This window comes from Hibiscus syriacus, unplaced genomic scaffold (assembly GCF_006381635.1).
Source record: "Hibiscus syriacus cultivar Baekdansim isolate YM2019G1 unplaced genomic scaffold, ASM638163v2 tig00111409_pilon, whole genome shotgun sequence".
In the NCBI taxonomy this organism is placed as follows: Eukaryota; Viridiplantae; Streptophyta; class Magnoliopsida; order Malvales; family Malvaceae; genus Hibiscus; species Hibiscus syriacus.
Window position 1 is genome coordinate 411,291 of NW_024063086.1, and position 10,677 is coordinate 421,967.

At 33.1% G+C, this 10,677-nt stretch overlaps 1 long non-coding RNA gene across 1 annotated transcript; it reads left to right on the forward strand.

Annotated features, from left to right (window-relative positions):
• Positions 1-650: 650 nt before the first annotated feature.
• LOC120162881 lies at positions 651-1,664 on the forward strand. The gene is made up of 2 exons (XR_005519582.1): positions 651-951; positions 1,235-1,664. It is a non-coding gene; the product is annotated as an uncharacterized LOC120162881 (long non-coding RNA).
• The last annotated feature ends 9,013 nt before the right edge of the window (positions 1,665-10,677 follow it).

Genomic DNA, 10,677 nt, shown 5'->3' on the forward strand with positions numbered 1-10,677 from the left:
TTTCGAAAAAGTTAACTTTTTGGTCAAAGTCAACAGTCAAAGTCAACGAGTTAACTCGGACGAGTTGACTCAGACGGGTTGACTCAAACCGAGTTGACTCGGTCGGGACAAACAGATCTGTTTCGATATAGTTAACCGGTTCAGGCTAGTCCAAACCGGCTGGACTGGTTCTAGAATGTTTCTATAGCAAGAGAGGAAACCCACACGCACATGAAGGCGTGTGGCGGCGGTGATGACCTTGGGGTGGTCGACCAATTACTCCTTAGGCAGCTAGGGTTGGTGAAGAAAAAAATTGGATTTTAATTTTGGGGATTTTCCCCCTGATCAGGGGTTATTTTTTAGTTTATCAAAAAATGGGATAATTCTAGGTTGGGTCGTCGAATTTCCTGAAACTTCCTAAAACTTCCTATAAGTTTCAAAAACCTATAATTTGACCCCATAAATTGGGGTGTGACAATAAACAAATGAACATAGAGGACTAAAATGGATTATCTTCAAAACTTAAAGACCATATACAAAATAAGCCCATTGATAAAATAAGCGCTGTCCTTAACCCATATTAGCTCAAAACGGCGACACTGGTTTTATTAAACCTTAATTAGGCTTTTAAAAAAGAAAACCCTAAAGTCTATTATGTCTAACCTCTCCCACTTCAGCCGCTCCTTTTCTCTACAATTTTTCTCTCTCCCTCTATTTTTCATTCTCTTTTAGAAAATACCAAAAGAATATCCCCCAACCACAGTAAATCGACGGTGGGCGGGGGGGGGGGGGACACAAACGCTTCTCATTCATCAAAATCCGAAAACCACCCTACAAAACACCAAAAACAATCCCCTCTCTCAACCTAAAAAGAAATCGATTTAAACCTAGATTTAAAGGGCACAAGGATACCTTCGATGATATGAGCAAGGTAGTGGCTCCAATGACGGTCGTGCTTCTCTAAAGAAAAAGGTAAGGGTTTTTGGTTGTTTTATCTTTAAGTTATTTTCTTTATTTTCTCTTTGGGTATTGTTCATGTGTATTTTAATTGCTAAAAAAGGATCCCCTCGTTTTCGTCTTTAATGCACAAGTCTTTATAGCCAAATCTATCAGCTCTCTTTTTTTATCCATCGTATAATGTTAGATCCAGAAGATCATGCCCTATTGATGATTTTCCCCTTTTGATGTCCTTTGCAACAATGATTTTTTGGCACAAAAATGAAAAAAAAAAAACAAGTTTTCTTGCTGGTGATAGGGACGAGTGTATGAGATCCTTGAAGAAACTATACAGCCCAACGTGCCTCCCAAACATTGAAAATGGAGCCATCAAGCGCTTTTGGGGAATCTGGAATATCACGCATGCTTCACTGGCGTTGGATTCAGCCATCTGATGCGTCTGAGGCTTTCTGGAGCAATTGGGGTCGTTGGATCATCACCTATATCCAACGTCTGATATCAATGGCGGCTAGGGCTAAGATATTCTTTAAAATTAGAGTTTTTCCATGGCTGTTAGATTAATCAGATCTCATGGCTCATAACACATGACAACTAGTGTTTAAAGCCATTGGGGTTTCACATGTTTTAAGTTTTGGGTCATTTGGGTCGATTTAGTTTGTTCTTAGGTTACATTTGTGATTTAGGTTGTAAATGGACATTTAATTATTTATTTTTGGGTTTTGGTTTAATTTAACTTGGGCTAAAATATGGATGGACAAAAAATTATAATTACAGAATCCATAGTAGAAAGGTTGGTTGTTAGCCAGAAAAGTTCCAACAAAAGACTAAGGTAGATTGTCAAGAATTCAATTAGCAAATGAGCCAACTTACATTAGTTCGAGTCATTTGGAGTTCCAAGGCAAACTAACATCTTAGACAGAACCAATTCCTTGAAACAATGTGTGCCACGACCTTAAGAAGCGGAAATGTTGTTGAATTTGAAACCAGAAAAGGTGATGACTCTAGATGCACAAAGTATAAGGATAAACTAGAACCCTTAACTGAATTAATGGTTCCATTACCATATGTCGATCCTCCCCAATTCTTAGGAAGGCTTTATAAGTGCAACAGCGAGAACGAAGAGAATGAGAATTTTGACGTTTTTTTGGAAAGTTGAGATAAACATACCTCTACTTGATGCAATTAAACAAGTCTCAAGGTATGCGAGATTTCCAGAAGATCTTTGTATAAATAAAACAAAACTCTCCGAGAATGAAAAAGTAAATTTAGCTGAGAATGTTTATGCAATCCTTCAAAGAAAAATTCCACCTTAGTATAAGGATCAGGGTATGTTTGCTATTCCTTATAAAATAAGTTAGCCATAAAAAAAATGCTATATGCGATCTTGGTGCATCAATTAATTTTGCATTATCTAATTTTAAGTTACCAAACACTGGTCCTTTGAAAGAAACAATGGTGGTCATTTAGTTAGCTGACAGCACAACGGTTTATCTAGAATAAGTCCTAAAGAATATTTTCATCAAGGTAAATGAATTAGTATTTCTCTCAAACTTTTACATCATTGATATGAAGGATGATCAATTAAACAATTCTTTCAAAAATATTCTCGAAATACCATTTTTGAGCACGATGCAAACAAAGATTGACGTACGGAGCAGAATACTCACCATGGAGTTTGATGACAAAGTGGTGAAGTTTGATGTTTATAAATCCAAGAAATATCCTAGCTCGATGTATATTGTTAGTTATATTGATATAATTGAACCATTTATAGATGAATATATTGAACATAACTTTTTTGATAGATTGTGCAAGGATTTAAATGATGAAGTCGTAAAGTCGATAGATTTAGATAATGTTTCTAACATCCGTTTGAGATTATGCCTAGTACATTCTACCCTAAACTTTTACCTTGCATATTTTAGAAACCAAAGCTAGAGTTGAAGCCACTGCCAGAATATTTGAAGAAGTTTTTGGGTGAATGAGTTACCTTATTGGTTATTCTTTCAAACAAGCTTTCAAAGCTACAAAAGATCATAAGAAAAACTTATGAGAGTGTTTGAATCTAAAAGGATGAGACGAATGAATTCCATGGTCGTAGAATTTCTCATAAAGAAGTTCTCAGTTGGATAAAAGTGTATGAAGTGGAGGAAGTATCTCTCATGGAAACTATCGTTTGAGTAAGGTACTATAAGGATTCTACCTATTTATGGCTTCAACACCATTAAAACCAACATTGAGAAAATTCTTTCCCTTTTTTTGGCAAAAAAAAACCATCGATGTGCATGAGGTTGACTCTAGACATGGGGAGTATTCTACTTTTTTTTCCTTTCACTTGCATTTTTTTATAAAACATTAGGTACAATACACTTTAAGTGATGGGGTGGAATCAAATTTTGACTTGCTTGTTCTAGCTTGTTTGAAGGTTTATTTTGATGATTGTGATGGTCACTTATCTTGACTGACTTAGGTTGTTATAATCCCTTATCGCCTGCTTGAGTTGATGTTGTTGTGCATGTATAAATTGATTTGGATTGATGAGGTGAAAGTTGATGAATACCTTTAACCTTTTGATGCAATATTGATCAGCTTGCTTAAATATGAGTTTGCTTATGTATTGTTAACTTCGTTTGACGTTGTAATCAGGTGTGCTTCTTCATTATGAGATGATTATGAGTGGTGGATCGAGAATTTGACCGAATTGAAGAATCGTGGTGAATTGTTTGAGTTAAAAAATATTTTCATTTCAAATATTTGAAGACAAGTTGAGGATACGAAGTTAAAAAATGCACAAAAAAATAAAATTGAAAAAAAGAAGCGCAGAAGAAAGAGATAGAAGAGTAAAACAAAAAAAAACACGAAGAAGAAAAAAAATTCTGAAAAAATAAAAGAAAATAAAATATTAAAAAAATAGAGTGTTACAAAAGGGTAGGAAAATAAAACTCACACTACGACAATCATCCACCATAGGAAGAAGGCTATTGTTGGTTCGATAATGTCTCACTTTCAAGCGAACAAACAAAAATTATGCATTGTTTATTATTGTTCATTGGCTTGTTTGTTTTTATTGATTCATTTCATCTCCAAACATGCTTTGGATTTTAGATGAAAGTTATCGAATAAGTTTTGGTTAGGTGATGAAAGTGAAAATTGAGATATGCTTGAGGATAAGCATTGAATAAGTGAGGGAGAATTTGATATGTGTAATGTTACATATTTTTAGTATGTTTTATTCCTCATTTTGTCGTCTATAATTACTAATTAGTCACTTTTTTGGTTTATTTTGGTAAGGAAATTCATTGGATTATTCGGCCCAAAAAAATCAGTAGTTGAAGGTAGAGTTTGGAGTTCAGTGGAATTCGTGGAAGGAATTGTAGGCACGACGTGAGGCATGACGTAATTCCAATCCAATGCAACAAAATTCGACAGTACAATCAGCAGATTCTATAATATCGATCGTCATAATCTTGAAGTCAAAATTTGGGAATATCTAGAAGAAAAATACTTTGGATATAAAGATGTAGTTATCCAAAAGATAAAGCATAATTTAACTGGAGCCATCAGTTTTAAATATTTATCTTTATTTTTTATGATAAACTTTTAAGTTTAAATTTAGTTCATTAGTTTAATTTTTTATCTTTATCTTATCTTTATTTTTGGGATTTGGTTATTATATCCCTTTAAGATCCTCAGATATAAATATCCCTTTAGGTTAAATGTTTTTATACAGATTGGATTTGGTTATTTTCCTTGGTTTAATAGAAGTTCTATTTGTTTTTCATCTATTTACTTTTCTCTTTATTTATCTTTTCCATAAAAAGCTAAACATGATCCAGTTCATGCTTAACTAAAGTTCTAATTAGCCTAAAGCTTTGCGATGCTCAAATCTAAATAACGAGAATTAAGACTTGTTCTTCATATCTTTAAGACATTATTCTTTGATTATCTAAAAACTAAGAGTGACAATCAACCATTCCTTTAAAAGTTACAATTTTTTCAACTTAAAAATACGTCGTTGCCTTGAAAGGTGTTTTGGCTTGAAGTTTGGGAGTCGAGTTGGTTGGTCATAATTCGGATTCCTATGAATAATCTTAACAGTAGTTTGCTAAGTGAATCAAGATCGAATTTGATTCTCATAGAGATGCTACAACTCGAGTTGGGCTCTTCTAAAACTCAAAGCTATCTTGGTGCTAACAATGATAGACGTAGTTAGACTGGTAAGGACCGGATTTTAAAAATAGACATGGAAATTTTGGTTAACAAGAGAGAAGATTTAGTTGCGGGGGTTGGTCCCTTTAGAATGTAACCAACGTACAATAAAGGAGGGAAAATTAATTCAAATGATCGATCGAAATTGAGGTTAGCAAAGCCAAAGGATAAACTATCACAGTCAAATTCTTTTACCTTTATTTACCATTCATTATTTTCGTTTGTTATTTTTACCTTATCATTTTATTGTTTCTAAACCCCCACTTTTTATTTTTGTAGTTTACTCAAACCAAGAAATGAAGTCGTCAATTTCCTTAGTCCATGTGGATCGAACATACTTCTCTATATTACTTTTTTTATTTATTATTAGAGATTAGGATTTTTATTTGGAAAAATTAGCATTGTCATTCTTGTAACATAGCAGCTTAATAAATAAAAATATATCTATTAATCACAATCTTTATGGTTTCTGGACACCATAATTTAGACCCTTTTACACCTAAAAAGACTTACTCCATAGATCTCAACTCTAAATTTCTCCTATAACCATGAGAATAGGTAGGATAAAAAAAATTCAAATTACACTAATAAGGATTTCTCATACATACCTCATGTTGAGTCTTCTTCCTAATGATAGTTTAATAAGACATATTAATTAAAAACAAGTTTTGGAGATAGCTTCAGCCAAAAAAGTGTAGGGTAAACCACCATTAGACAATATATAATGAGCTTCCTCCAATATTATTTTGTTGATCCGCTCTGTGACACCATTATTTTTGGGTATGGTGTATTGTCAAGTGTCTCACGATCCCCTCATTTTGGCATAACTTATTAGATTCATTCGAACAAAATTTTAAGTCAATATCGGCTCGAAGATATTTTACTGTTTCCCTTTTTTATTTTTTGATCATTAGTTTCCAATCTTTAAATATGGAGATTTTATCACTCTTCTTAAGAAAGAAGGCCTAAAACTTCCTAGAGAAGTCATCAATGATAGTCAATATACAAGTAGCACCTCCTTCAGAAAGCACTCTAGATAGACCCCATAAATCACAATGTATATAGTCTAGAGTACCTTTCATGTTGTGAATGCCCTTGGTGAATTGGACCTTTTTTCGCTACCCTAAGATGCAATGTTCACAAAAAACCAATTTATAAATTCTTTGACTATCAAGAAGTCCTCTTCTGCTCAACTTGGCCATGTTTTTCTAACTCATATGTCCAATGCATTCTCATTTATACAACAACAATATCACGTACTACTGTATAACCCTAGAGAACATATAATGTGTCAGTCTTCTTTTCTTCTTTCATTATGACGAGGGAACCTTTGCTGACTTTTAGAACTCTACCATCAGTGGAGTACTTATACCTTTTCAATTCTATGATACTTAATGAAATTAGATTTCTCTTCAAATCCAGTACATGTCGTACATCATTGAGAATTATGACGACACCATCGAACATCTACACTAATATTGTTCATGTTCCTGCAATTCTATATGAGGTATTATTACCCATCAAAACAACACATACTAAGATAGTTTCATAGGTTCAAAACTAATATTGATTGGAAAACATATTATAGGTACACCCAAAGTTAAGGATTCATTCTTTGTTTGCTCCAGAATTGTTGTCAACTACAACTAGGCGCTCTTCATCCTTGCACTCTTCTACTATGTTAGCCTCACCAAATTTTCTGGAGTTCTTCTAATTTGTAATAATCTGATTTAATGTAACATTTTTCTTGCAAAAATTACAAGTTTTACCTTGGTTTGAGGATTTTGATTTGGCCCTATTTTTACCTCTATAATTATATTATACTTTTCTTACATAGCTCTTACTAGTGAATCTAAGCAATAAGAGACCCTTTGCGTGGGACTTTGATCTAAATACAAGATGTTTCATCTTTTCATACGATTGCATGTTCTCATACACTTCTTCAAGAGTAAGTGTTTCTCGGCTGTACAAGATGGTGTCTATTAAAAACAAAATAATTAATAAAAATATTGGAAATTCATAATTATAACAAAATCTAATATTAATGTTATTTAGAAATTTATGCATTTGTTGTCTTTGTTAAAATAGATGTATCATGACATCATATTGAAGTGTTTTAAGATGAGTTGGAAATCTATAAGACAATTATTCATATTGAAAAAATACATATTGACCCATAAATGCTTGAATCTCATTAAAAAGTTATTGTAAGTCTATTTATGTTCTAGCTTTTAAAAACAATTTCAACTTCTTATCCAAGATGGCTAGTTTGACTCGTCTCATCCTCGTGTCATTACTCAACTCCTAAAATAGATTGTTGATGCTTATATAATGCTACAATAATCAAGCAAGTATACGTATCGCCACCAAGTAGTAAAGTGAAAGCTATAAAAGCTTCATATGTCGAACCCATAGAGATAAAAAAATAGATTACAAAAGAGTTGTATGATATGTATTAGGAAAACATATGGTTGAAATATTGAAATAAAAGGATAACAACAAAGTATAAATTCAGAATGATAAAAGCAGAGGAATGCTATAATGAGCAGAGGAATGATATAACGAGTAGAGGAGCAATCAGACCAATGGGCAGAGGAATGTTGTCGTCATTTGGTAGTTGTCAACATGATAATGCTGTGACAATACAGTTAAGTGTCATGCAATGATTAAAAAATTAATTCTTTTCAGAAATTAATCACTCAACCAAACATAATTAACTCTCATCAAATCCATTAATTAAGTTGTCAATCGACAATACAAATTTCTTTGCATTAACATTACTCTCATAATAACCGATGTTTTCATAAGTAGAAAGCAATATCAATATTTCTCTCTCTAAAAATAACCAAGATTAAACATGCATAATACTATTTTTATTTCTAAAAATAGTTTCAAAAAAATCCCAACAACATAACTGTGTCATAAAAGAAAAATCAAGTTGAAAAACATTTCATAAAATATCTTATGTTCAAATCCAAATAATAGAAATAAAGTTAAACATCCAATGTTTGCAAATAATATCTTCCATTCTCAAGTAAAGAACTAAAAACATGATTGAATCCTGATCGGTCATCGCTACTACATGATGTTGCTTACCAGATGTTGTTTCCTAACTGCTGCTACACTTCCTGGTGATTATGCTAGGCGGCCATGTGTTGAAAACATTTTGATGTTTCGATATAACAAATAAAGTGTTAATGAATTTTAAGATTTTATATTCAATTTTAAAATATATATTCGATTAAATTATTCGAATATCAAAAATATTACTCCAAGTTTTCAAATGTTAATTTTACTCCTTACTTAAGTGTAAAGTTGTGTTTTAATCTTAAAATATTTTTGAAACAATTTTTACAAAGTATTTCGAACCTTAATCGAGCCAAAAATGAATTTTAAGTAGGGGTGTAGTGATACACTCTTTGGATGTACTGATACCCCTGAATTTCAAATGTAATAAGGGTACCGATACACAGTCGAATGTACTGATACCCCTCATGTTATAATTGGCTCTGAGAAACATAGAATGCAATTAGTGTACCGATACCCCTGGGAGGTACCGATACACTTGGTCAAATAACGATCGAAATATTTGAATTTTACACTAGGTGTACCGATACCCCTATGCTCCCAACAGATTTTTTAAATAGAAAACATACAACAACGGCTCTATTGACTTCACCAATGATTCCTAACATTCAGAATTGATCCAAGATATATTTAAACACGTTCTGAAGCCATTGATCAACAAGAATTGAGAAAGAATCAAGAGAGAAAGCTTCAAATATCAAGTTTGTGTAATCCATGCCAAATTCCTTTTAATGTTCATTTTTTTTTCAAGAACACACTTTGTGCTCAATTGTATTCATCTTTGAGTGTTCTTTTCTTGTTCTAGAATTGTGCAAACAATCTTCCTTGTGAGGTTTTTCTGTAAAGTTTGTGAATTTGTAATTTTTTCTTTGGGAGAGAGTGTTCTCAAGAATTTGGGGTATAATTCTTGAGGGGTTTGTAAGGTTACTCTTTGTCCTCAAAAGAAAGACAAATGAGTGAATTTGTGGAAAATCCTTAGTGTGGATAGCTAAGGTAGTGGACGTAGACTTTGGTTGAGAAAGTCGAACCACTCTAAATCGTTGCGTAAATATTTTCAATTTTCTTCAAAAGCTTCCACCGAAGTTTTAATTGCCAATTCACCCCCTCTTGGCCAATTAATCCGATCGATTAACTCAACAATTGGTATCAGATCTACACGTATTTGAAGGTTTTACCACCTCTTGAGTAGATTTGGGAAGAGTCCGATCGATATTCAAGACATCAATGGCCTCCACATCAAATTTCGACTTCGTTCTTGTGTCCTTACCCGTTAACAAGCGTCATTTCTTCAATGAAGCTAACTATGCTTATTAGAAGAATAAGATGAGGTACTTCATTCAAGCTAGTGACAAGGGAGCATGGAAAATTGTGATGAATGGATACTCTGAACCATCCACAGACCCAAATTTGTGGAGTGAAGAAGAGACAAGAATGTTCCAGCTCAACTCAAAGGCTATCCATATTCTTTTCTATGCACTTGGACCAGATGAATACGGAAAAGTTTCATCTTGTTCAACCACCAAGGAGATATGGGATAAATTACAAGTTACTCATGAAGGCACTAACGAGGTAAAAGAATCCAAAATTAGTCTTCTTACTCATAGCTATGAAACTTTCAGGATGAATCCAGGAGAAGATCTCAAAGCTATGAGAGATAGATTTTCAGTAATTGCCAATGGCCATATGGAGAAATAATTCCAAACGAGAAGCTTCGGAGGAAGATAATTTATTCTCTTCCAAAAGCTTGGCAATCAAAGAAGACGGCGATTATCGAAGCTAAAGACCTAAAGTCTTTAACTCTCGATAACTCATTGGTTCTCTCCTCACACATGAAATGATGATTCAAGATGAGGTATACCTCGAGAAGAAGGACAACATAAAGAAGGAGAGGGAGAAAAAGAAAAACGTTGGAGTTGCTCTCAAATCCACAAAAGACGAGAGTGATTATGATGATGATGACGATAATGAAGAGATGTCATTATTTGCCAAACGATTTAGAAAATTAATGAAGCCCAACAGAGGAAGAAAATTCAAAAGAAATGAAGGCTTCAAAAATGAATCAAAGGAGAAGGACCCGATCATTTGCTATTAATGCAAAAAGCCCGGGCATGTCAAATATGATTGCTCGTAATTAAAAAAGAAGGGTTAATCAAAGTAGAAGCACAAGGAACACATGGCTACTTGGAGTGATGATGATGAATCATCAAATGAAGAGGAACTAGAAGTAGTGAACCTGTGCTTGATGGCTACATGGGAAGATTCTCAGGTAACCTCTAACTCATTTGATATAGAAGATTATTATTTTGATGAGTTATTAGAGGAATACAATGGGTTGGATATGGAATATGAGAAATTATTTTCGAAATACAAGAAAGATATTTCAAAATTGAAAAAAAAAATCTCATATCCAAGACCAACAATAATCTTGAAAGTAAAATTAATAAA